The sequence below is a fragment of the Ursus americanus genome, chromosome 15 (assembly GCF_024610735.1).
Source record: "Ursus americanus isolate L20-20 chromosome 15, mUrsAme1.1.p, whole genome shotgun sequence".
NCBI lineage: Eukaryota > Metazoa > Chordata > Mammalia > Carnivora > Ursidae > Ursus > Ursus americanus.
Window position 1 is genome coordinate 34755994 of NC_142141.1, and position 27890 is coordinate 34783883.

The 27890-nt window shown below is 41.9% G+C and overlaps 1 protein-coding gene across 1 annotated transcript in view; it reads left to right on the forward strand.

Annotated features, from left to right (window-relative positions):
- Window positions 1-6545: 6545 nt before the first annotated feature.
- Window positions 6546-27890, forward strand: part of DAB2 (DAB adaptor protein 2) — a 157840-nt gene continuing 136495 nt past the window's right edge. The window contains exon 1 of the mRNA XM_045787323.2: window positions 6546-6865. The gene's annotated coding sequence lies outside the window, so the exon portion shown is untranslated. The remainder of the gene's footprint in view (window positions 6866-27890) is intronic.

A 27890-nucleotide genomic window follows, 5' to 3' on the forward strand; every position in this document is an offset into this window, starting at 1 on the left:
GGTCACCAAGGAGGAAATACTATGGGGCAAAAAAGAGATTATGTTCTTTTCTAGTGTTGCTTCTGAATCTTTTCCCCTCTACTCTTCATAAACCCTTCTTCTCACCCCAAAAGAAGTAGAGTCATCCTGCCAGTCGTTCCCCAGGTAGCTACCACTTGATTCTCCCCACATGCCTGACCAGAAGATCTGAATATGTATGAGAATCTTTAAAAACCCTCTAGGCTGGGGAGCGGGACAGTGAAAGAGTAGGGGCCATTCCTCTAAATTGGCGAGATGATGTCGATACCACAGCATTAGTACGTTTACAGGAAAGAAACCAATGTGGGAGGGGTAAAGGGAAATTTCGCCTCTCCTTTGGAAAACTCAAAGCAATAACAGTGGCTGGCAATCAAAGTTCAAAAGGCCCGAAGCCTGATTAGTCTGTTAAAATCTCAGTGGTTCGTATGGTTTAGGGATTTAAGGAGTGGCATTAAAATGCCATAAACATCATAATCCACAGAATCAAGTTTTTAGAGCTATTGGTTTTGTTTTTGTTTTTTGGTCTTTTAAAGAAAAGAGACCTTTTGCCTTTATGAGTTCCTTCATGGGGATTTCATTTCTGAAGCTCAGGTTTTAGAGAAATAAATAAACCAAATTCCAAGGCGCATTGAGGTCTCACCAAGAGGTGGCATTTAGAAGCTGATCATGCCGAAGTAAGCAGGGAACTGGGGCTGGGGCCATTAGTCACTAGTTTCCAAATACAGATGGCTTCTGAAGGGCTTTGGAGGACACATTCCTTCTTCAAATCAACCCCCACGCTTTGCTCCCATTTCAAAAGTCATTTCGTGTTTTAAAGCAGAGATTTTTTCCAAGTGTGTTTCTTGAAGAATTTGGGGCTGTGGAGGAGACCAGGTGGGCAGTCTCGGGGACCCCACTCTAGCTATATCCCCATTTACTCATTTTGAACTTGTTTGAAACATTTACCAACAAATGGATTGAAGTATTTAGTTTTGTAAAAGGCATTTTGCTAAAAAGTAAGAACAACGACAAGAACAACAAATCATCCACAAATTTAAACAACTACTGAGTCCAGGTGTCACTTTCAATTGGCAGCGTTTTAACACACCCCTGTGCGGTGTGGAGCAAGAGTGCAAGAACAGCGCCCTCACAACTTGCTTGGCAAAGACCGGGGCTCTAAGGATGGAAGCCCCAAAGCTCAGATGTGATGGGGAGAGGTGATGGGGAGGAGGAAGGAAGGTGATGGGGAGGAGGAAGGAAGGCTAAGCCCCAGGGAGGTGACATGTTTTATTTTATTTTTTAAAAGGTTTTATTTATTTATTTGAGAGAGAGAGAGTGAGCAGGAGCAGAGGGAGAGGGAGAAGCAGACTTCCCGCTGAGCAGGGAGCTCGACACGGGGCTCGATCCCAGGACCCTGGGATCATGACCTGAGCTGAAGGCAGATGCTTAACCGACTGAGCCACCGGGGGCCCCGGGAGGTGATATGTGTTAGGTACTTGGTAGAATGTGCCGTAGAAGAACATGAAAAGGACGCAGAGAACACTGAAAGAGTTGAAGCATAGTATTAATGGAAGGTTCAACCGAAATGCCACATAAGCAATGTCACATATTGAGTGGAGAGGCTGTCAATCAAGACGCAACTTTCCAAGGAAATCCTTAGGACCCAGCTACAGGATTTTGAGCCTGTCACCACTTCAAGAGCGTCCCCAGATGGGAAATGAAGAGGAAGATGGAGGAGAAGAGCTTGAGATAGAGTTGTACTGTGAGCTCCACCCTCTACCCCAGGGGGAGGCAGGGTTGCGAGCTGGCTCCTCACTAGCGAGGGGGGTTTCAGAGGAGATGACATGGAGAATCTGCCTTTTTTGCCTGAGTTTGGGAAATTTCTCCGACACATGCCAGAGCGAGAGACCCTCTGCTGTTCCATGGGAGCAGACGGAGCTGCAGTGAGGACTAACTTTATTCCCTCCAACTGCAAGCCAAGATATATAATGCCTAGGGCCAGGCGGAGGAATGCCAGCCTGGGGCCTTTTTATATGGGACCTAATAAAAGGCCTAAAAGAATTTCTGCCTGAGGACAAGAGGATCCTTACTGAGAGGATCTGTATAAAATAAAACACGAGAATTTCGAAGGCTGGGGGTGGGGGGAGTGAACAACAGGCCAAAGGTGAAGAGAGTCGTTGTCTGATACTATCCGAGGGGCCAAGCAGGTTGGGAGACCTGGCAGACTATCTGTGGGGCTCTGAGAACAAGAAGCCATGGACAGGCATGACAATTAAGTTTTTCCTGTCCCCTAATCTTCTCCCTTCCTCAGCCCCAGAGTCAGAAAGAACAGCTATTGCATGACAGGAAAGGTTGGCAAGGAAGCTGGAAGCCCGTGACACCAGGCAGACGTGTCCAGCGCTCTGGCAAGTGGATGACAAGTGGTATTTTTGACTGCAAACTGCAGTGTGCATTAATGTAGTATGACTGAAGAGCTGCTTTCTGAAATAAAACTGTGTTTTGTAACTTAAGCAATTTGGGATTTCTTTTTATAAAATAAGAATGGCCAGAAATGTCATGGTGCCTGATAGTTTTCTTCCAAAGGCAGAAAAGAAAACAGAACAAAACAAAAAACAACCAGAAACAATCCCCAATGAATTAATCGTAAAATGGCAGTGGGGTAAAGTGCCTTTTAATTACAGGCCCGATAAGCAGGCTTGTTTATTGCACCAGTTAGAGGTGCTTGTAAGAGAGTGGACACCACTGGCACCGTGCTGTCCAGGGCAGGGCTTGACCCTGCGCTTAACGGTGAAATCCCCGGACACTGTGGTCAGGGGAACAGTAATAAGTGGAAAAGTCCTTGGAGGATTTGGGAGGTTGATTGTCTGTCTGGTTGCTTGTTTGGTGTCTTCTAGTTTTTCCTTGAGAAAGATTCTTGCAGGTACGTTCAGCTACATGCCAGCACTCTCTAGGACCCCACACTGCAGTAGAAAGACGACTACATTCATATCCATCCATAGATATCTATCTATATATCTTTTCATATATATGTTTGGGGTTTTTTTGTTTTTGTTTTCTTAAAGTGGACTCATGAGAAAGGTAAAGGGAAAGTGTTTGGTTTATAGGGAGATAGGACACAATGGTTTACTTACCCTAACCCTAAAAATTCTTCTGTTTTCTTTTCTTTGTTTTTTGTTTGTTTGTTATTTTGTTTGTTTTTGAGGTGGGGAGAAGTAGTTTAGGTCTCCTGTCAAAATATAAACTATCTATCTGAATCTATCTTTGCTTTTCTCAGCAAGATCATTCACAACTTCTCACGAAAGGGAAACATAGTCACAGAACAAGAAGGAAAATGATTTCTTAGGAGAAAATGAAATTTGCTTTCATAGACCAAAAAACCAGGCATGATGTAACAGCCTGCAAGATTAACAACACATTGTCCATTAGACTCAGAAGGAAATGGACTGGAATTGATGGCTCAAGAATGACAGGAAAAAGAGCCTGTTTCCTTGGGGTTTTAGAATACATTTCTAATGAGTTGTTTTATTCATAAAATATTTCTGCATATTCTATCAGAACAGCAAATAGTAGTCTTCTGAAAACACATCCAGTTCTGTGTCTTGACCCACAGATGAGGGAAAAGCTGTGTGTCATGATAGCTGGAGAAAGGACTGTGCATTTCTGGGTCCAATAAGAACAGGGTGGCATTGATGACTATCATCTCTGATTTTCACCTTCTCACAGGTGACATCAAGGGTGCATTTACTCATTCACACAATAAATGCCTGGAGTTAAAGTCAATCATAGTTTAGAGGACCAGTCAGGCTCCAACCCATTGCTAGCTGAGTGATGGTAACAAGGTCACTTAATCTCCCTGGGCCTCAGTCTTCCTACTTTGAAACAGGAATGATAGCAGTCTTGACCTCATCGAACTTTGGTGAAGATTCGATGAACTAATGTTAACATGATATGGCCACAAGAAAGAATTGCCCAGGTTTCATGCTGTGGGAGCATAACTGATGAACAAGCCCAGCTACTATCCTTTTGGATCTAGGGCCATATTCCCACAAGGCTGCTCTCAGCCAATGACCAACAATGGTGAGGGTACCAAAGAAGGTCAATTCTAGGAGACGGGAGAATCTCAAAAAGATGACCTTGCCTTGAAGACTCTCCTTGGGTTGGCAGAACATTTCTTGGAATTGTACTGCCCCGTGAGACCAGGCTTCCTTCCTTCTTCTCTCCTTCTGCACTGTCAGAACATCATTGTGGTAGGAAGGCTCCTGCCACTTTCTGCTACTCCCTCCCCTTTTATCCTTCACAGGCTTTTCACTCACAATTAACCTTTCATTTCATCTCATCTTAATGTATCCAAACTAACACAGCTGGTTAAAGACCAGCATCTAGTACATAGTATGTGCTCGGTAAACACCACTTCTTATTATTAAAGGGACAGATGGGCAGCATAAACATGGACTGTATGTTGCAATTCAGAGGAAGGAAAAATCACTTTGAACCAAGACATTCAGAAAAAAATTTTATATAGGAGAAAGATTTTGAGCTAGCTGGAAGAATCTTTAAAGTAAGGTTTGCTAAGACTGGGGAAAGACAGTTTGAGCTAGGAGAAAATAAAAAGCCGAAACACAGAGATGGAGAAGTGGAGATGCTTCTAGATTGGCTGGAACGTAGGGTGCATACACAGTGGTGGTGCCGTGAGTTCAGTCAAGTGGGTTGGGGCGAAACTGTGGGAAGGATTTCTATTAGTCTATTTTGCTTGTTGTAACAAGCTTTGGTGGCTTACAACAGACATTGGCTTCTTATTTGTGTCACACGTTGGTGGTTGGGGATTGGCTGTTATGGCTCTATTTCTTGTGCCTTCTTGTCCTATTCTGAGTCCCTGGCTGAAGGAGCAGACCCTGCTGGGGAAACATGGTTTCTCAAGGAAAAGGACTGACGGAAACATACGATGGCTTTTGAAGCTTCTGCCAGACGCAAGATGTATGTCATGCCTGCTCACATTGCTATGGCTGAAACAAGTCATATGGCCAAGCCAGGTATCAACAGGGCAAAAATACCCCCCAACACAGGAGGCACGGGAGTCACATTGCATTGGATGTGGATGTCTGATCCTCTCACAGCAAGGGGGGCTAATAGTTGGTACCAATAAATCAATCTACCACAGGAAAGAAATTATTCAGTCGACCAAATGTAAACATTTAATGTTTTTGTTTTAGCTGGCCAGTGACGCCATCGGGGTCGTGTTCGTGTACAGAGGTGCAAGTGGAATGGGAGTGTGGAGAGAAGAATTCCACGTGGGGGCAGGTGGGAGAAGATGCCAGGCAGGCTCCAGTGGTGACAGCTGGAGTTGATGGGGCCCTCTGCTCCGGGACCCATCTCCCTACTCTTTATTCTGAGACCTCCACAAGCAGATGAAGAAGAATGTCACTTGTCAGGATGAGGAACAATCAAATCACTTTATAAAGTATCCGGATATTAGAGAAGACGGGGCCAGTTCTCAGATTAAGCCTCCAACAAGTAGGAGAGAGAAGCTGAATTTCTTTTCAGAGCCCGCTCTCCTCCCTCTACCTCTATGCTTCTAGGTTTCTACAGTTTCCACCCCCGTCAAACAAGCCCCAGCCCGTAGTGCTTTCATTTTATCCCCAGACGTGGCCAGCTCTCCCCACCGGTGATTCTGACCGGGCCCTCCCAGACTCTCCCGCTGCCTCTGGCCTGACCCTTCTGCTTCAACCCACCTTCCACAAAGAACCACAACTTGCCATCACGACTGTGACCCCCCTCCTTATGGCCTGGCAATGTAACTGGCTATCTGTTCTCCTTAAAAATGCATTCACTGTAAAATGTTATTTTACTCTCCTGTCGTGAAATACTTAGATTGTAAATGCATGCCTTAGAGAGAGAGTGCCTCACCCTCCAAAAAAGCAGTCTATCATGTCAGCCAGTGGGAGGAGATAATCTCCAACGAGGGCCACTTAGGAGCAGATCTTCAACCAGATCAATAGGCGAGTGCTTGGTGTGTTTGTGGCCCAACTCGGCCACTCCCCCGCAGGGCTTGTGGAGTGTGTCCCACATTGAGTTCTAGTCTGCACAGGGTGCAGAGTGACGAGACAGACCCACACAGCATTCTTTAATCCTGTAAGTGTGTTTTAATGTGAGTGCTGGATTCAGAGCCAGAGACCAATGTCTGAACATCCAAGGGCCTGTAAGGACCATTCTACACCCTAGAGAAATTCCCAGAAGTGGCAATGCACTTGCTCTACTTCCTCCACACTCATGGACAAACTGTTTCTAATTCACTGTTTTTCATGGGATTCAAAAAAGAAGGTCATGTCAGAAAAGGGGGGTGACCCTAAACCAGCACTGATTTGGCAAGTGTGTCTGGCCTCCTCTTGAGACTCAAGACATTTCACCAGCAGAGTCATCAGTGCTCTGGTGCGGGCAATTCTATTTTTTTTTTTTTCCTTCTGACTCAATTCTAACATCTGACCGTTGGGTGAATAAATAACCTCCCATCTTCTTACTAGTGACATCAGGTCACATAATAACCATCTACCTCAGGCACAGAGAGGCAAAGGCCGCCAACCACAGCTTCCAGATTTTCTTTTCCAAGTAAGTAGTGAATCTCGTTAGACCTGAAAATACATTGCCTGGGGTCAACTGCTCAGGAGTCACTTCTGAAGGCGAGTGAAGCTTTCAAGTGAGGCTGGAGGAGAAGTCACCTGGAGGCCTGGTTACTGTGACTTGGAAGTCCCACCACGACCTTGGTGCCACAGTGCCTGGGACTCTGGGACTTTGGGCACCAGAATCCCTTCCACAACAGAGAGAGAGAGAGAGAGAGAGAGAGAGAGAGAGCGCGCCACTGTTCCTACCGCAGGTAAGTGGAAAAGCATTTGGGTATGAATAAATTTTGCAACGTATGTGTGGAGTAAGGCAATAGAACAGGGCAAGACAGAGAAACCTGAGCTGTGAGCCGCTGGGACACTTGGGCTGACTTGGCAAATGACTGGTTTTGTTACAGATTTTTAAAATAATGTTGCTTTAAGAACAGAGAGAAAATCAAGCCAAGAAACATCAACAGTAAGTTTTCCTCCTTTTTTCCCCCTAAGATATGCTGAAGCCAGGTTTAATTTTATGTCAGGAAAGAATTCCCTCCTGAGACTTTCCTGGCCACGGTTCAGTTGAGGATAATGTTTTCCAGCCATGTTTCCAGAGTCCCTCAAAAGTTGAAAGGAAAATGGCAAACAATCGTGAAGCCTTCACTTTGAAGCAGCAGGGGGAGCTATTATGATAAAGAAATGGGTGGCTCCAGTCAACATTCCCTACAGGTCGTTTTCCAGACCAGGGAGGACCTGCAGGATGAAATATTTACAGATATCAGCAGCTTCTACACCTCTGATTTTAATGCGAAGCCTTATATGTGATATTTTAAATCAAAAGGGGAAGAAAAAAGAGTCTTAGATATTTGTACAAGTTGCTGGCAGCCTGTAAAGCGAAACAGCATTCCACAATGACTTTCATCACCAGTAATGAAGCGTATCTCAGACAGTGTATTGCAATCCCAGGGTCTCTGGTGGAAGTAGATGTTTAAAATAGAACTTCCGGGGTATAAAAAAGAGCCGTTATAACAACCTCACCAAAATTTACCGACTGTTACCATAAAAGCTATTTCGATGCACCCAGAGTTCTTATTTGTTCGGGAATTCTGGTTTTCACATTACTTAAGCCCATTTAAAAATTGAGGGGGAGGAAGGTAAGGAAGCCAACCTCACTGCTTATCATTGGAAATCGTTTCTGTTCTCCTTCATGTTGGGTTGAAGTCCTATGTGAAATCACACAATGTTAAGAATTAACTGATTACTCATGTTTTAGGCAATCTTTATGCTCACCTACCTCTGATTACTTGGTTCCTTCTAGTGTTTGCCGAACCTTTACATTCAGAACCTGCTGGAGCTACATTTGACATTATTGGTATCTCTCATGTACATTTCCGTGACTATTGCTTCTACATTATTGTCAAGGATGACCCCCAAGAGTAATAAATGTTGGCTTCCAGGGAGAGTCAGGAAACCGGAGTCCAGGAGAAGAGGGAGGTAATGGGGAATTGGCTAGAGCACAGGAAATTCCAGAGAAGAGGCATCTTTCCAGGAGGAAGTTGAAAATCAAAGGTCTCTCTGACCAAGTATGTGGGCAATACAATCACCTTAAAGGCTGATATTATACGGTCCAAAGAATTCTGTTGTAGTGGAGTGCCTTGGGTTTTCAGACGGATTATGGGAAAATAATCTGAGAAAGCAAGATATCTTTCAGAAAATAGACTTTAATGAAACTAATACAGGGCTGGCAGGAACAGAATTGAGAAACCGGTGATGTAGAATGGAATATACAGGTAAGCAGTGGAAGCAAAAGAATTGAGAGTACAGAGAAAGAATCAGACACAAGTTCAAGAATGGCCCAGTCTTCCCTCAGAATAATTTTGGGAGAAATAACTGTTAATATCCTATAACATAATAAAATATCTTCCATTTCTGCCCTTGAGAGAAGATGAACAAACATATCAGTTACTTCCAAACATGGCTGGTTTACAGTAATATACCCCCTAATCAACAGGGTCCTCAGTGATTCTAGCAAGTTCCCAATCATTCGGCAGCTGGAAAGGTACTCATTCTAAACTTCGATCTGAGTAGGAGCTGCCACCTATCTTTGCTTTATCCTTATACTATGAGCCAGAATCATACTTTGGATCAGAACAAGACTGTGCATTCCTACATGTCTTTCATGGGACCTCTGATCATGCTTTGATCTCCAGAGGGTTCACTAGAAATATAGCGATGGTGTTACTCCTTGGAATCAGGGATAAATCAGTTAAGGAAAATTTGCTGATGGTTTGGGATTAAAATCTGTTATTTCCTTGCGGAGTTTCTGCGCGTTTAAATGGGTTTACAGAAGTACCTAGTTTACTAAGCAGTGTTAACTCAATAAGAAATATGAAGTTTTTATGTTTCTAAATCATTCTTCCCGATTGTACTCTGCTGAATATTAATTCTCTTCAGGACATCCGAGGCAGCCGTATCATTCTCCAATTGCTTTCAGATATGAAGCCTTGGTGCAGTCAGTTATCAGGCATGAGTTTATCCTCACCTTCTGCCCTCCTCCACTTTACCCAGTACAAGACACTGACACCCTACCTGCTTGGAGGTCTATCTCAACGACACCACCACCTCGTATTCCCATTCTAGGATTACTTCCAGCGTTTTGAGCTGAGAGGTAGGGCCAGGAAAGGGAAGAGGTTCGTGCTAACAGGCCCTGCCATAACCTCTTTCTAAGGGCAGTAGAAGCAGAGAGAGAAGGTGCACCTGGAGAAGTCAGGTAGACTTCAAAGAAGAGATGGTATTTGAGTCGGCTGTTGAAAAACGAATGGCACAATCAGACAGGGTGGAATGCATTTTAAGAACAGATAAAAATGGCATTTGCAAAGACCAAAGACATAAAGATGCCTTTATATGCATATGCCTTTGGGGTAGGTGGGGAGAGTGTGGGGAAAATGGCCGGGGGAGCCATTGGGGCTAAACTGTAAATGGCTTGGTAGTATCTGTTAAGGAGCTTGGGATTTTTCTGTATATGAAATGGGGAATTATCAAAGGTCTTAAAGAAAGAAGATGATATACAGAATGTCTGACTTCACAGGAGAGATAAGAAACTAGGGCACTCTTAGGAGATCACAGCTGTGCTCATCTGGAGGAGAGCTGTGAGTGCGTGAGCTCAGTGCATGACAATGGGGAAGGAAGAGAAGGAGCAGATAGGAGGAATCTTTAATAGTGGAATTAAATTGAGGGTGAGTCAGTGATTTTAAGCTTAGTGCTGCGTGTATAAAAACATTCTCATGGAGACGGGAACACAGGAAGAGCTGGCTGAGAAGATACTGGGTGCAGTTTGGGACATGTTAAGTTTGAGGTGACTGTGGGACATCTAAGAGGAGCTGCCCAGGGGGCAATTGGGTGGGAGCTCAGGAGAGAAGTCTAGGCTGTATGTGGGAAAAAAATCAGTGACTAGATGAGGCTTCAAGCTAGGCGCGTGGATGTGAGAATGTCCAGTTAGAACATGTAGAAAGAAAGCAGGATGATACGGCTAGAGCATTTAAAGGACTGGGCCAGGTAGAAGAGGGGCTAGTGAAGAAGGGTGAGAGAAAGTCAAGAGAAGAAATCAAGATGGGACCAGTGTCTCAAAAGTAAGGCGGGAGGAATGTCACGCCACACGGTAGTTCCAGTGTTAGTTAAATGTTACAGAAAAATTATGCAAGATAAAAACTGAAGAAAAAGTTGTAAAGAAATCAGGAAGTACTCGGGTAATGCTGGCTTTAACCAGACCATATTTTTCTTGGGTTTTAGGTATCTGAAATGAATGTCTTAAAGTAGCTGTTTTAGAGAATTTTAGCTATCTATTGGATCAGAAATCTCTGCAGATGCTGACTTTTTTTTTTCCCCACAGTACATGAAATGTGCTTATATCCTTACATTTTTCTTTAGGATAAACAATTTTTGAGCAAATAAGCAAAAAGGAAGAGACATTCATCTTTTTTTTTTTTAAAGCATATACTATACATGAAAAAGGCTATTACTGAAGGGTTGGAAGTGATAACAGCAATTTTTCTCTGTAGGAAAGGAAATAACTTAGCTTCAGGAAAAGTAGCTTGCTGACAAGGCAGTCAGTCACATGGCTCCCCAAAGGAAGTTAAAAGATCAGTTTTTTAAGGTCATAGTTCTATGGAAAGTGAAGTTGATGTTCACTTGAATAAAGCTTTTTTCAGTTATACTGAAGTGGACGTCAAAATAACCAGCAGAAACACAGAAGGATGGGGTGGTAATGTTTCCCTCTGTGCTCCAAGCTTCTCAATGTCAAATTAGATTATTTGCTGAAAGAGCAAACGTATTGAAATGTGATAAGAGAGTGCACCTAGGACATTTCCCTATTCAATATCCTCGTCCCATTCTATGCAGGTAAATACATATTTTCTTGAACAAAACATCAAGAATAAAAGGTTTCCAAAATATGGCATTCTTCTTTGGTGAAGAATTGGACAAATGGTTTACCATATAAATTTGCAGAATTTTTTTATATTCATAAATGACACATTATCAAATAAAATTGATTCTTTTATTTGTTATTTATACTCAAGAAATAACAGAACTTAGAACTAACAGTATATAAGAAAGTCTCAGAATATATGTGGACTCAAAGAGAATGAAGAAGGGAGGTAAAATGAATTAAGCACCTAGATACTTCAGGTGCATATTGAGAACTATGGTAGCATTAACGATAGAGTCTGAGAGTTGCGTCGGTGCTGAAAAGCGAGGTCTCCTCAACATTTGGAGCGGTCTCCCTGGCTCCCCAGGCCCACTTAATGGTTATCTCATCACAGTGTGGTTGTCAATTAACTTGGACTTGTTCTCATTCTGAATCAAGGATAATTTGGATCTAAGAATAAATGGGGATGAACAAAGTGAAAGATTATCTCAGGCACCTCACTGTGGATGACTTCTCCTTCTCTGTCCATTTCATGGCTCTCTTTTGGAAAGCAAGCCAGCTGAACTATAATAAAAGCATAGGGTTCTACCTAGATACCTCGCATTTTCCTAGAGTTGTATCTTCTTTTATAACCTTGGAGCTTATACATCCCTCCTGCACAGTGAGGCATTCAAGTCAAATATCTACGCTTGATCACACAGACTCGAGTTTCAATACCAACACTACCACTTACAAGCTGTCTACCGAGGCAAGCTGCTTGACCCGTTCCAGTAAAATGGGGATGATTAAAATGCCTTCTCTGTGGGCCGATTATAAAGAGTAAATGTGATGCTATCTGTTACACTTGGTATAGTGCACAGAACTTAAATGGCAGTTGGGAGAAAAAAATGACTCAGATATATTCACTTTCCTGGAACTGGTTATTTTAAATAATAGTCTTTCCAATTTTTAAGGTCTCAAAAGATTATTAATGTCTTTCCTTTCATTAAGCCAAAAATCTATCTTATTCTTAATTTTAATTCTTATTCTTAATTTTGTCCACTAATTATTCTGTCCTCTGGAATACCGCAAAATGAATCCAGTTTTTCAAGTAGTTCCATTCCATTCAATAGTGAAATGTCCACTGCTGAGAAACAAAGATGAACAAGATGTAATTTCAGGCTGAAATAATCTCAGGTAATAGAGCAGAGAAGCTATGTAACCCACATGAGTCATAGAGGTGAAGTGTTTAGGTGTCCAGAGGTATTATGCTGTGCATTCAATTACCATACAAACGATATGAGCAGTTTAAAGGACAAGAGCAATTATTGGAACATAAAGAAGTGAAGTGTATGATTGGAAAGAATTTGTGGAGGCGTCGCACCATGCCCGGCGGGGTGTGGAAGACACAGTCTCGGATGAAATAGCAAAGCACCCGGGCATACTCAGAAAGCAAGGGGTTGGTTGGGCAGTTTTGCTAAAGCAGGTTTTCTGAACTGTGGGCTGTAGGCGTGAATCTTTGGGGTTTCAAAGGAGACATCGGTCTAAATATGCACCAAACAGAGCAACAACAAATGTCTCTCGCATAACTGCCCTCTTTCTGAAATACAACTTTGCTGCGATTATAATTAATAATACGGTTATAATTCTGTTTTCTTCGTCTGTGAGTACTCAAAGTACAGCTGCTAGCATAGAAAGTCCGTGAAAGTTGTTCACATTAAAAAGAGAGCCATACATGAAAAGTTTGGGAACTATCAGGTCGTGGTCTAGACTACTGAGTAGAAACAGGCCATTCTTTCCACTTGGCAGGGCCCCCTTCCCCTCTGGCCTATGCAAGGACATCCCTCTGGTCACTCACTTGTCTTTTAACTTTTTCCTTACTACGACAGCTCTCATTATCGTCCAAATATGCTGTGATTTCCCCCAGTCTGGAAAACCATCCATCTTAATGCTGCTTCTACCTCCAACCAGCTATTTTTACAGAAAAAAAAAAAATACTAGGAAAAATTTTTGTGGATGCAGTTTCCGGTTCCTATTCCAGTATTTTCTCTGTGGGCTTCACCTCCAAAATGCATCTGCTATCTGACGTGTACCTCTACCACCCTGGCCCAAGCCACTACCATCTCTCTTCTCTCCTGGATCCCTGTAGCCTCTGAACTAGTCTTGCTGCTTTGTCCGCACTCCATACACTCTATTCCCATCGTAGCATCTGCATGTACCCTGTGGAAGCACAGGTCAGATCATATCACTCCTCTGCTCAACCCCCCCCCCCAATATTTCCCACCTCATTCCGAGTGTGGTCGGAGTCCATGCAATACCTCCCAGGACGCATGCTCTCCACACTCAGAGTTCCCTCCCCAACCCCATCCCCAACCGTGCGGCTTCCTTGTCACTCCTCAAGCTTACCCGGAGATGTGGCCCATCTCAAATGATTACGTGATATAGACCTAATCTGTTAGGAGCAAGTTTTCTCTCTTCAGTATGATTTCCATTGCTTGTAATGGGTCAGTCTATAGTGAAACATTAGCTTTGCCTGTGATTTGAGAACATTTTCTAGAAACTCCATTAATAAAACACATCGATTTCTTTTTCTTTTTAACGTATCCCCAGTGATTTGCTCTATATTTTTGTCACATGACTCCTTTTCAGCTTTCATTCTCTTAAATACTCTTTATTACTGCACCTGACAGTTCCCTTCCACATGGAAGTCTCTCTGCTTAGTCTTCGGAGACACTGGGGGCTCTGCCACCTCCACGAGGGCTCCCCAGGCTCCTTTGCAGGCTCTCCTTCTAGAGCTCCCAGCCCTTAGGTGATTTGCAGAACTCTCTTTAGCCCCTGGCTCCTCCTCCATATTCAACCTGGGAAATCTCATCCACTCCCTGATTCAAATCTCCATCTAGACACTGTGTATAATTTAGCCCAGACTTCACTCCCGAGCTCTGTTCTCAGTTGCCTACTAGTCGGCTCTGTCGATACGTTGCAACGTCACTTCAAATTTAACATGCCCCAAATTGGAATCATTAAATTCGTTTGCAGTCAATTTTTTAAGCAAATCATATCCTCCTATGAATGCACTACCATCCGTGGAGACACCATCCTAGAAATCTCCAAGTCCTTACCTGTCCGACACATTAATTTCCTTGCAGGGATCTTTAGGAAAAGGCATCTTTCCCCCAGACCACAGTCTCCATCTTTGAATACAGGAATTTGCATAGCTTAATGCAAATATATCCTTAAAATTGGAAACCATATCCTGCATCCAACACAGTAATACTTGTGCACCCTGAAATCATCGATGTGGATTCTGAATATCGAAACTCCTCGGTTTATGTTCTGGCTCTGCCTTTTGCGGTCTTAAGAAACTCGGTAAGCCTTCTTGAACCTCAGTTTTCTCATTTACCAAGTGGGGATAATAATTATGACCTCATACTTTCTTTGGACAGATGAACTGAAATAAATTATATGCTAGTTCCTGGTGGCATACAGATACTTCCAGGAGACACTCAAAACATTTAATTTCCCTCATTCTTTCCTATCATATAAGGCAATCATACTTGCTTGAAAATTCCTCTGCTCAAGTATGTTTGAAATGTATCCCCTCCCCTTAAGAATAGGTTGTAAAAGTAATCCACCTGTGTGATTTAATATTGATAAAACCAAAGGACACAGCTGGAGGGTGAAACTCAACTGACTTACAAGCCGCCTGACCTACTATCTGGAATGTACAAGGGATCTGCTTAGTGCAATCTTATTACAAGATGGTACATTATCTTTGTCTTGTTCTGTGGAGTAATGGGAGTTTGTCCCTGACACTCCCATGCTCAGCTCACTGGAACACTGCTTCAGAACCAGTTAATAGACTTAAAATTGCGGATTGATAGCAATTCACACCTGTATTCCTAGTGTAACTTCTGGAGTCCAAATCCCTTCACTAGCTATGCTGCCCGGGACCAATTACTTAATGCTCTACGCCTCAGTGATAATGCAGGGTTGCTATGAGGATTGAATAACTTAATAAATGTAAAGGGCACAAGAAGGAGCCTCTATTTAGCACATCACTGAAGAGCCATTGAGCAAATTTTCTCAGGGAATGAGCATCATCTGGAGGTTTCTATTCATAAGAAGAGAGTCGATGACCCAGTTGAAGGAAAATATCATAATTATGGTAAGCAGGAATTAGGACAATTGAAATTTTAAATATTGGTTTTAAATATTGTTCTATATATCTCGTTTTTTTGGTTCTGGAGTAAAGTCCTGTTTCTTGCTTAGTGCGTAATTGAGAGCACTAAGTATAGGGTTTTTTTGTTTTGTTTTGTTTTGCTTTGTTTTGTTTAGAGGAAGGCTATTCTGTTAAAAGCCCAAGTGCTATTCTTATCATATATTCCTGTTTCTCCTCATTATTCACACACAGGGATGACTTTGTCCTTGGACTTAGGCTTCCATTAACAGATGTCATTACCCACTTCAAGCAGCTGTCATTAAAATACATATGACCCTAAAAAGAAATATGGAACTCATCTAGGATTTGCATTTTCAAACATATGCAATTATGGCACATATCACAAGCAACTAGTAAGATGACTGGTGTGTTTCAAGAATGATTTCAACTGGATAATGACAACCAACTACTCTGGCATCAGTGTGATCCTTTAACCATGGGCTTAATATAAAGCCCTTCATTGTTTCCTCTCCTAAACTTCCCGTCTCACAACACACCTTCCCCCCGACTCCCAGAATATCTCACTACTAGATTCCCTGGTGGGTCCTGCATATTCACCGAAGCAAAAGATTACGTCTCTCTGTATTAACTGCATGTTGTCCACATTAAGCCCTGATGTTCTTGGATAAAGTTGGGGCATGGAATTTTAGCATCAAATAAATGTCTTTTTCCCAGACCTCACCAAGCATTCTGGGGACTCCAGAAATCTTATTTACTAATTTTGGAAGATCAATCCTTTCCTCTACGTAGCCAAGCAATCCTTGCCACCAAATATAAGTATTCTTATCTTTTCTATCACTATAGTTTTATTATAAAGTCGTGACTAAAATAGTGGGAAATAGAGTCCAGTTGTTGTTGTTGTTGTTGTTTTCCCCAGCTACCCTGGGCCGGGGGAGGGGGGTCTGGAGCCGACTGTTTATTAGTTTTGTGTCTCAGCTTCTTCTTCTGAAAACAGATATTATAATAATGGTACCTATATCATAGGATTATTGTGAAGATGAATCGAGGCAGTTTATATAAAATGGGTAGAACTGTACCTTGTATACATTAAGTGCTTAATAAATATAAGCTATTATTAGCATTGTTATTATTTCATCTTGCTCTGTCCTCAAGGGACAACAAGCTAAGACAAGGTACACTATGGAAAGTCAAAATGCATGGAAACCTCTCGTGTTTCAAGTAACAGCGCAGGCCACTCAGCTAAAGAAAGCCGAGGTCCCTCAAGGGGCAGCCATATGCATTCAAAGTAAATGGAGTAAATATGGGGCAGGAAAGGCAAAAAATAAATTAATTGAAATAGAAGCACAGTTTCAAACCATGCCTTAAAACACAAAGGTAGCATTTTCGCTTTGGTGAATTTTTTATTTGCAGTCTGGGAATCTTTCAAGGTAGAAGGGGTTTGACTTTCTGGTCTCAGTCAGGCATGGAGAAGAAACTACTAAGTCCTGACACGAAAAATATTCACCTAAATTTTATGCATTTCATTCCCAACCTACTCTCTCAGGACAAATAGAGCTCACAGTTGAGCAACTATTCTGAGTTTATCCCTCCCTATTATAATGCTGAGTAATAGAGTCCATGAGATTAGCACTGTTAGGACAAGAACTCGTTTTAATCAGAAGGAAGGAAATCACCACTTCATCCAAGAGGGTTGCTGTGATTACATGGCTAAGAAAGGCATTCATTTATTTTAAAAATGACAACAGCCTTCATCCTCTGTATGCATCTGACAGTACTGTTTACCGCATATCATGTGAAGAGGATACTCCGTTTTTCTCCAGATATAAGAGATTTAAATGGCAGGATTGTAAAGGCAAAAACAAACAAAACAGTCATCGATTATCAGAGAGCTCCAAGTCATAACAGAAATCAAGCTAGTATGTAAACAGCAGGTGATGTAGCAGGTAATACAGTGTATCAGCAGACCTGAGTACTCTAAAGTAACTTATTATAAAACCTTACCTTGAGTTTCAAATAAACCTTCAGACAATATTAAAAAAGAATACAAAATTATAACCGACTGGCCAGGAACAACAAGAAGAAGAGGATATCTCTCCATTTAACCTGAATGTACACTGTGTTTTATATAGAAATGTCCATTCCTGTAGCAGAGAACTATTTAGGGCCTGGGGGAGGGGGGAGGCGCAGCGGGAGAGAAGAAGTCAAAGTCTCTCTCGACCCAGCAAGAAAATATGAATGAATAAAAATGAAGTTTAAGGAATAAATAACTAAAAAGGAAATTGAGTGTTATAATTGAAAAGAGAGAAAAGGTTAGACAACGAAATTAACAATTTCAGATGATTTGGGAGAGAAAAAGAATCTTAGATGAGTAGGGACATATGCTTAGGGGTGATGAAAGACTGAAGGAGAAAACAGATTCTGGGAGGAAATAGAAAAATATGATTCAGTACAAGAAAGGGGGAAATAAGCTTTCACATTGAGCCAGAGACAAGAGACAGAGAAAGATGGAAAGAGAAACACGCCGCACATTTTATTGCACAATACACTCTCTGAGCCTTTGGCAAAAGCTATCTTTCTTCATTCTTACTTCCAGAACTAGGCTTCCCAATTAGCCTGTGTTCTTTCCTCAGTGGAAAATGCCTTGAGTCTAGATACAGATGATCTCAAGGATCCCACTGACCTCAGGCCAGGCATCCAGGCACTGTGGAGACGGTTGCTGAGAAACAGGGCAGGGAAGCCTCATAAGGACGGTTCTCTCCCAATAGAGGAAAATAACACAGATGTGAAATCTGGGACATGCAAACGGACAAAATACGTAATGATATAAAGAAGCAAGGGACAAGCAGTGCAAAATCTGTAAGGATCCGGTGCCCTGGGAGCATTCCCAGAAGTGGAGCTCAGTCTTGGCCTTAAGAGGAGGGGCAGTTCCAGGAGGAGTTAGGTGTTCCAGGACGAAGAAGCAGCATAAACAAACACAGAGGTGGAAATACTCCGGTGTGTTTACAGGACGATGAATGGGGAAAATACCCTCAGTAGGATTGGCCGGGTCCTATGAAGGTTCTACCCGCCACAGGAGGTGGGACTTTTAACTGTCCTAATATGTGAACCGACGGGAGGATTTTGAATGCAGGAGAAGCATGATGAAAGAAGCATTTTAGAAAACTTGCTTTGATGGCAGTGTGCAGGAGGGCAGAAAGAAGAACCAGAAAGCAGGACTGACCCTATTTCAATAGCCCACATATCAGATGATGGATTGAAATAAGGTGGTGGTCTAAATTGTTGCATGAAGTGTAGATGCAATGGATCAAGAGACTATATAAAGAAAAATGACTTGTTTTGGGGGGTTGGAGGAGAATAATGAAACTCCACATCATCCTACTCGATGGCCATAAGAGTTTAATAATAAACTCTTATTATTATTTAAGTATTTATTTGAAAGACCTTTTGGCACTTAATCATACTTTAATCCATAGGAATGCTTATCTTCCCAGACTTAATGATCTAATCTCTCATACCCGCCACCAATCTTATCAAAAAACACTGATGTTTAACAATTTCTGGGCAACTTTTTCAATTTCTCACATTAGACTCTTCTATGATATATTTCAATGAAAGAAATGTCTGCAACATATATTCCACTGAATTCTCTGAGATTGCTAGCAAACAATCAAATCTCTAGAGAACATCTTCATTATAAAAAGAGACCTCTAAGGTCATCCTCAGTACTAACAAAGAATGTGGAACATAAATTCCACAAGTAAAAGACCGCAGATAATCTGAAAAACAGCATTTTTATAGCTCTGATTTGAATCAACACAGGTAGCAAGGCTTCTGTTTGAATTCCTTCCTAGAAAAAAAAAGTCTTAAAGAGTCACTATCACAGTTTTCTGTTAACAAAATGAGGGCAAAATATTTGAGCTTCAAATTCTCCCTCCATCTCTGAGATAAAGGGGGAAGTGGAAGGGAGACAGATCAAAGGCACACCTGAACACCAAGAGATGTCATCGACCTGTCCCTAGGGGACATGTCATGGAGTCTCTGGCCTTTATTTGATTGTAAATGATATCATTTGCATGTCTACAGCCATCCCAACAAGCCTCACCTGTCCAAAAGGAACTCATGTTCATAGTCAATCTCTCCACCACGCCAAACATAGGGTCTCCAAAAATGTCTCTCCGAAGACGTCTCTCACAGTGCAGCCAGTCCCAGGAGCTAGGTTCTTAAGGGTTATTCTCCAAATTCTCCTCATCCTAACTCCCCATGTTAAATCATTATAATTCAAATCAGGTCCGCAATTACCATTAAGCCTACTCTACAATATGTTTTGAATCCATCTACCGCCTCCATTCTCCTACTAAGCACCATTACTTCTCATCAATTTGACGCAATGGAGTCCTTATTTCCTCCATATTCAATTTTCCCCTCTGTGATGCATTCCATGCAGAATCCAGAGGACTTCTTCTTTTTTTTAATGTATTTTACTTTATTATATTGCCATCCTCACTGAAATTGTTCAGTGGTTTCCCATTGCATTTAGAATAAAGCCAGTTCTTACAAAGACCTACAAGACATTGCCCTCACCAAACTCACCTTGTTCCAGTGACTCCTAACTTCTCTCCATTCCTTGAACATACCCTTCATATACTGTTCTCTCCATATTTACCTGCCATTGGCCCATCCTTACAGAGACCATTCCACAGCTCACCAAACCACATTTATTCTTCTGATTAATTTCTCCCTTCTAGAATTCATCCTGCTGCATAGTAGAAACGATCATCTAATCTGCAACGTTATGTAGATTTGTATTTTTATTTGCTTAATATCTTCTTCCCTCAGGCTGTAAAGACCACAGGAATAGAAACCTTTCTCACTCTGTCCCTGAGGGGTAGGACTAGTCTAATATCCAGCATGAGCCTAATAAACACTTGATAAATAAGTGTATCTAAATGTAAGATCCAGTAGGGCAGGAATCAGACTGGTTTCCTGTTATGTCCCTACTACCTAGGGATCTCTATCTTAGGAACATTGGTAGATGTCTCCAAAATATTAGTTCAATAAATAAACAGAGGAGAGGTCTCACTGTTTTTCCCACTAAGTGCTAATTCCATTGAGAGTCAGGCTTAATTATAGAAAATTTCTCAAAGTGAGCTAGATTCTCTGTTTATCACTTCAATAGTTCCACTCTTTGATCAAAGCCTGACTACACAGAATAAGATTAGTGTCCCTGCAGCATGAAGCTGGGACATACCATGTCCCTCCTATGTCTTCCCTCAACCAATCTCCAAGTGAATGGCATGACTTCTAGATGCTTCCTCATTCTGCTTGTTGTTCCCAGCATGTACAATAGTTTTATAACTTTTCCTCTTGAAATGCATTTTCCCAAACTGTAACTGTGACATATACCAAGATATCCCACATTCCTATACTGGATATTTTTAATAGCATTGCCCAATTATATGCCTTGGCAGTCAGATTCTAGAATTAATTTATTCTGACCTCTCAGCATACTATTACACTCCAGAATGTGATTAAACCAGGTCATCTACTTCCAGTACTTCTGCATTTGATTTTCTAAACCTAAGTTAGGATTATACATTTACCCCTAGTAAGTAACCATGAGATTTAACTCTGATTTCCATACTTGAGATCTTCTTAAGTCCTGGTTCTGTCATACAGCACACTCATCTCAGTTTTTTTGCCATCCAAGACCCCAAGTGTTGACTGTAACTTCATTCTTAAAACTCGGTCCCTCATCTTCTAAGAAATCACTCTCTTCTAATCCGTGGTCATCTTTCTAATTGCTCCTTCTCAGTCACCTGTGAGGCTTTCTTCTTTTTAGTCATTCTTCTTTTAGTCAGTCTTCTTTTTAGTCATAGTGGTCATTGGTAAGTCATGAAAGAAATGATTGGGAATCTCCTCTGTGCCAGGGACTGGGCTAGTGTCTAGACCGGAAATATGAAGATGAGTAAGTCACAGCCTTTGTCCTCAAGACTGTTTCCCAAAAGTCTCCTGGCTTTCACTTATTACCAGGCAATTTTACCTTTAAGCATTGTTAAAAATATATACCCTGCTAAATCCTAAATCAATGTATTCAACCTTATAAGCTCTCTTGATCTGTGGGTGCTTATTTTCAATGGTTTATTGGGCTTCACTTAATAATCCCACAAAAATCTTCAAATTCAACCTGGCCCAAACTTAACTCATTGTTTATCCCTACCTCTATTCCTGATCTTGATTGATGGTTCCATCATTTACCCAGTCATCTAAAGTAGCAAACTGGAAGTTTTCCCAGATTTCCTATTACTCATTTTTAACCTAAAATGGCTCACCAGGTCCTGTCAATTCAATCCTGTGAATATCTCAAATACCTATCTTCCTCCACATTCCTACTGCTACAGGTTTAGTTATCATCTGTCAAATAGATTATTCTTATATTCTTCTAACTGACTTCCATACTTCTAATCCCATTCTTCACAAATCCATCCTCCACACTGCTGTCAGGATGCCAGAAAGAAGGGAGGAGGTTTATAAACCATGTATTCAGTATAGTAACAAGCTTTCAATGAACAAAAGAAGTAATCAAACATGAGGCAGAGAAAAAATAATCTCAGAAAATAATTTGGAGTCAGGGATAATATCTGACACTTCTTCTTTCTTCCTGGAACTCTGATACTGCTCTGAGTGCTCGGCCCGAGTTATCTCCCTCAATGACAGTAACCCCTATGAGGATTGATAAGGAAACAGAAAGGTTAACATGTCCAAGGTCACTTGGCTAGTAAGCTAGTAGATCTGAACCCAAATGGTCTGTCTCGAGAGCTCATGCTCTTAATCACTCACTAGTTTGCCTCCTAAGAATGAGTTACAAGTACAAAAGTTATGCCACGAAATTTTACGTACTTGCTACAGGCAGCCAACAGTTAACGCTTTCCCAAACAGCCAACACAAAAGAAAACGGTTGTAAGATTTGCAGTGTAGGAAAGTAAAAGCAAACAAGATGCCCATGGAAAACACTGCACTGCTTACTGCTAAGACCAATTAAAAAAAAAAAGAGGGTAAACGGAGAGAAGTCAATTGGGCTGTTCAAAACTGTCAGTAAGGGCCGTAAGCTCCCCCCACAACAGCCACACCAGGCCGTGCTTATGCTCTGATGAAAGTAGTTCTCAGTCTACATTCTGACATTCTTTTCAACATGTAGTAATAAGCAGGCAGAAAAAGCATAGTCACGTGACCTTATAGATTTGGTGGTCTCAGCTCCTGCCTCAAGAGCCCAGCCAAGGACTTTGCGAGTATGGTTGACTCAACCTGAAACGAATGTAATGTGTGTCAACTATACTTCAATAAGAAAAAATTAAAAAAAAGAAAAAAGAAAAAAGAATGGTCTCCTCAAGGCAGACATAGCCATACTCTAGCAACCAAATCAGCCAGCCCTCTCATCCTACTCGGTTCCAGATTCTGCTGTCGAGTGAGAGGACATCTTCACCTTTGTTAGGCCACAGCCCAGTCGTGCAAGGACAATGGTACCTTTACAATATTTCCGGCAAACCTACTAACTTTGAATGCCAGGCAAACACTTGTGAAAACTTATTTCTATTGCTCTTTGCCAGGTGTTCTTAAACTTTGCGGCCATGGACTGATTTGGCAGTCTGACTAGCCTGTGGACCACTTCTTGGAATAATGTTTTTAAATACATTAAAACCATGATATTTCAAAGAAAAACAATTACATTGGAACACAGTTATCAAAAATAGTGTAATAAAAATCTGTGCTTATCTTTTGAATCATTAAACAATAAGGCCTAAAAGCCACTGTAGCTCTGAAGTAATGAGTCTGAATTTTACTTGGGGGTTCTGCAGTACCTGTAATGCTATGTGAAAATTGACCAGACTGTCAGGGAACCCCAAATCAGGTTAAAGGATGCTTTCTAAGTGATGCCAATATTTCATGGAATCCGGTGATAATTGCTTAATGTATCCATCTTAAATTAGACATATTCCTAACAGACTGGAAAGAGAATGAGTCCACAGACCTGGGCAAATGTTTTCCAGGCCAGAAATTAGAACAGCCAGCAATTTTGTTGTAGCTTTAATGACAGGGTTAACATATGAAAAGAATCTAGCAACTGATGGGTAGACAGCATCTACAGGAAATAGAAAGAAAGGTAGAAAGATCTAGCCTTGCTCTTCCAGCACCATCTAGGGAAGGGGAGCTAGAATCTTGATTTTAGGAAACATTCAGCTGTAAAAGTGCTTTGACCATGGGATAGGCATACCTATTCTTACTTTCCACATCAGAGCCACCTAACGGGAGCCCTGGACTGACTGCTAAGGCTTATTTTATTTTATTTTATTTATTTATTTTAGAAAGAGTGAGCACATGGGGAGGTGCAGACACAGAGAGAGAAACTTTAGCAGACTCCACACTGAGTGCAGAGCCTGACGTGGGCCTTGATCTCATGACCCCAAGATCATGACGTGAGCTGAAACCCAGTCAGACACTTAATGACTACACCACCCAGGGGCCCCCTGACTGCTAAGACTTCTAGAGCGTCATCCAGGAGTCTCTGATCCTCCTGAACATGGGTATAAACTTTAGTGTAAGAAGATAATCCAGAACTCATAAGCACCAGAGTCTCAAAAGGGATCTTGATCCACCAAAAGATAAGAAGCGTTTTCTAGACTATTTTTTTTCCTTCCATGACATACCTGTGGCAATAGTTTTATCTTAGTCATCTGGGTGTATTTTCTTTTCCTCACACATTTCAATTTAAAACTTTCTTGATTTGGTCAAGAAATTTCCTGCCCAATCTTTTCCCTTTTTCCTTGCGGAAGGCACTAAATGTCTCTCCAGAAAAACCCTTCTAGTGTGTGAGCACCAGTGTTGTAAAGTACCTCTCCTTGGACCCATCACTTAGCAGATTTTAAGTTGGAGGCTAAGGCGTTTGGAATCAACACAGGAAATGTATGAAAAGAAAAAAAAAAGCAAATTTCTCCTTCCCAGGTTTTCCTTTTTCTACACTGAGCTTCATGCCTGGGATCTCAAGAATCTGGACGGACAAAGAGCAAAGGCCACCACCACCTTGTTCTAAATACAGAGCTATCTGGAAGCCCGTAAAGACCCGTGAAGAAGCCCATGTCACTAGAAGCAAACCACAAATGCTTAGAAGGGGATGTGTCACCATGCACAAATTGTGGCTCAGCCTCTATTGTCCTGGTGGCTCGGAGCAGGGAACGTGTCTATCTCCTTGTTGACATAGGGCGGTCCTAGAACAAAGAAAGTTGATGACATAAACATATCCTTTTCCCCAGCACTTGAGTGTGTGTGATTTAACCTTTAACTCTTGCTTGTTGATGTAGGTGAGATGTCAAATATTTTCTACTGAGCTGTTTGGCAACTGTTTAAAGTATTTTCATCACTCATCCAGTAAGCTGAGGCCAGGCTCCGTTTAACCAGCACTGTGAAAAGTCGCCTCCCCCACCCTGTCTCTTCTCTGCCACTTCCCCCAGACTGAAACAGGAAAGCAGCGACAAAGAGCAGGGATCAGCCTGGTCGTCACTGTAAATCTGCAATTACTTAAAGGGTTGCTTCCTGTTTTTTTGAAAGAATACTCTCCTAGCACGGAATAGAGACTAAGGTCTTGTGACCAACTGTGAACAAATGATTTAAATAGTGACACAAACAATAAGGAGTCCGGTATCAGATACTGTAACCCCGTTTTCATCCTCCTTTACTTCTTTAGACTTAGCCAAAAACCCTCTTACTTCCTCTAGATCCAACCTCTGCCATGAAAAAACAAAACAGCGCCTTCTGCCCTCTTCATACTTGGAGGAAACCCATTCCAACTTTTCCTGAGGCTGAACTCATCTGTCTACTCATTCAGGGCAAACGTTCTAAATTCTTCTATTTCTGTTTAATGTTTAAGCCAAAGGTATAAAGTTCTTGTGAGTTTTGCCTTTGCAAGACCAAGGTCCGCCCACCACCAAAAGGAAAAGGAAAGTAGAAAAACTCTCCGTGGTGTAAGTTCATTATATTTTTTTCTTAGTGGTCAGTCTTATCCCCTTAGATACAGACAATGCCGCTGAAAAACACAGACTCTAAAGCAACCGGCAAAATAGCAGTGCATCTGTAACACACACCTGGAGAAATCAGTTTGGGGGAGCCAGACACCCCCATTAGCATGTTCATCTTTTCAGTCTGGAGCTAGCACTCATTTCTTGGAAAGGAAATCTCTGTCTCATTAAAGAAAGCTGGTTATGCCAAAGGCACAAAAGTAACAGGGGAGGTGGCAGGGTGGGGGTAGGGTGGAGGAAGGTCACTGCATGACTCAGAGAAGCTTGGCTTCTATAATTAATATTTTTAAGCCATCTTACTTCATGTTTAAAATAGAATCGTATGGTCAGAGGGAAAAAACTAACACATAGCTAAAGCAGGGTTTCTAAATTATACACATACACACAGATACTGTATGTATACGTCAAAGCTACACACACACACACACACACACACACACACACGTACATATAACCACACATAGCTAAGGTAGGGTGTGTCTTCTATGTGTTTATTGGATTTAGATTTTTAAATCATCCATGCTACATAATATAAAATTACCTCAGCCGAATGGTCTACTGGTCAACACATTAAAAATCTTTCTACAAGAGTATGTCAAGTAGCCATAGGCTCAATTCCTATCCCACCAGTCATTCAGAGCAGTCTCATCCACGACTGCACCTTGAGAGGAAGAGGTGCAAAATCAGACACTTCGGAGACCCCGAAGCCTATCTCAGACACCATCCATGCCTCCCTCCACACACTCAGCACTTCAGGGACCCAACGGCTTTAAAGAGTTCACATACGAGTCTGAAGGGCCCTGAAGTTTTGCCACCTAAAGATATCCTTTGACATCAAATCTTTTCTCTGTAGAAAACAAATCTTAGGGAATTGATAAAATATGGTGCACACTTGCTAAACATCAGCTTCAAAGTCATATTTAAGGCATATCAAATTTCTGAATCACCAGCTAGAGAATATGAAAGTTGACGCGGTTCAATCTGACACAGCCATGACTCTTCGGGGAGCTAAACTTTTTGGGGTTCATATTTTAACTCATGGGTAGTCAGGGAAAGGGCAAGAACAAAGAACAGAGGTAAATAAAGCTGTGCACAATTCGAGGGCAACTCATTTCAGGGACAAAATTTAGTTAAAAGCCAACATTACTTGACTGAACCGAACACGTTTTTAAAGATAAAACTTCATCAAATTATTTTTGATAAGCAAGCAAAGCCTGCAACGCCTCAAACTGTGTTTTCTTTTAAAAAGTAGTTCATTAGGGGCACCTGGGTGGTTCAGTCAGTTAAGCGTCTGCCTTCGGCTCAGGTCATGATCCCAGGGTCCTGGGATCAAGCCCTACATGGTGGGGGGGGGGGGGGGTCCCTGCTCAGCGGGGAGTCTGCTTCTCCTTCTCCCTGTGCCTCTCCCCCTGCTTGTGCTCAATCTCTCTCTCCCTCTGTGTGTCAAATAAATAAACAAATCTTAAAAAAAAGATTACAACATTTAAAAAAACATATTTCATTTATGTGCCAAAATGTATTTTTGTGTGGAATTTATGAGCATCAGGGTCACCAAATGGCAGCACCATACTTAAAAGGAAAAGAAAAAGAAAAAGAACAAAGAAAGGGAACGAAAATGGGGGTTTTGGGAAAGCACCTTATGGGGAAGACCACCATTATGAATTTGAGTGTCAAAGAAGCAGCAAATGGAAAATGGTCTGTTCGGTCACAGAGAATTTAAATCCGCCTTGTATCAAAGTGTTCACTGCTGCAGACTTTAGCTAGGCATGAACGCTGACCCCTTCCTCTGCTTTTCCACTCCTCCCCAATTATGCCAGGGATCCTCCTCCCCTACTCTGTTTGTTTCTCTCACATGTCTCCTTTTTGTTCTTTGTTCTCTTCTAGTCTCCACACCGTTAACAAAGCATATAGTTCGTTGGAAAATTAACAGTGATGTTGTATCGTTGAAACCATATGCCCACAAATGCGTACATATAGCGAACACACACACGCACAATTTGCTCACTATTGTAAATCAAATAACGGAAGCGTTTGGGTGTTATTTATAATAGCATGCTTATCGGATGAGTAAGTCAATGATGACCTAGCATGTCCCTTGGTGCATTCTAAAATAAGGAACACACCAGACCCAATTCCTTAAGAGAAATTTCAGGAAATAGGGGAGAAGTCTGAGGATGGTTGGCTCCCTTTCCCCGTGGCTTGCGTGGCCCTGCGTGGCCCTGCAGGGGTGCTCCTGTGCACTTTTCTCCAGAATCCTCACCTTCCGTGTTTCCTTTTCCAGCCTGCCAGCCATCATTGGGTCATTGGCACGCTTCTTCTTGCCATGTATTTCCACATTAGTTTAAATTCTCCTGTACCATGCCGACTTGCGTGCTCTCACTGCTACAATGTCCCACGATACTGCTCACAGTTCTTGATCGCTCAGGTGTGTGCTAAGGTTCACTGGGGGGCTGAAACGTCTGTAAGACGAAGCACAGAGGAGTTGCGTTTGGGGTGTAATATGTCAATATACAAAGACAATTCAACCGAGTGAAGAATCAGTTTACTCTAGTGGAGGGAAAGAATTCAACTCATTGTTTTGGCCTCCTGCCTCCAAAACAAGGAGTTGACGGACTATGTTTTTCTTCCCTCAACCTCTGGCAATTCAGTTC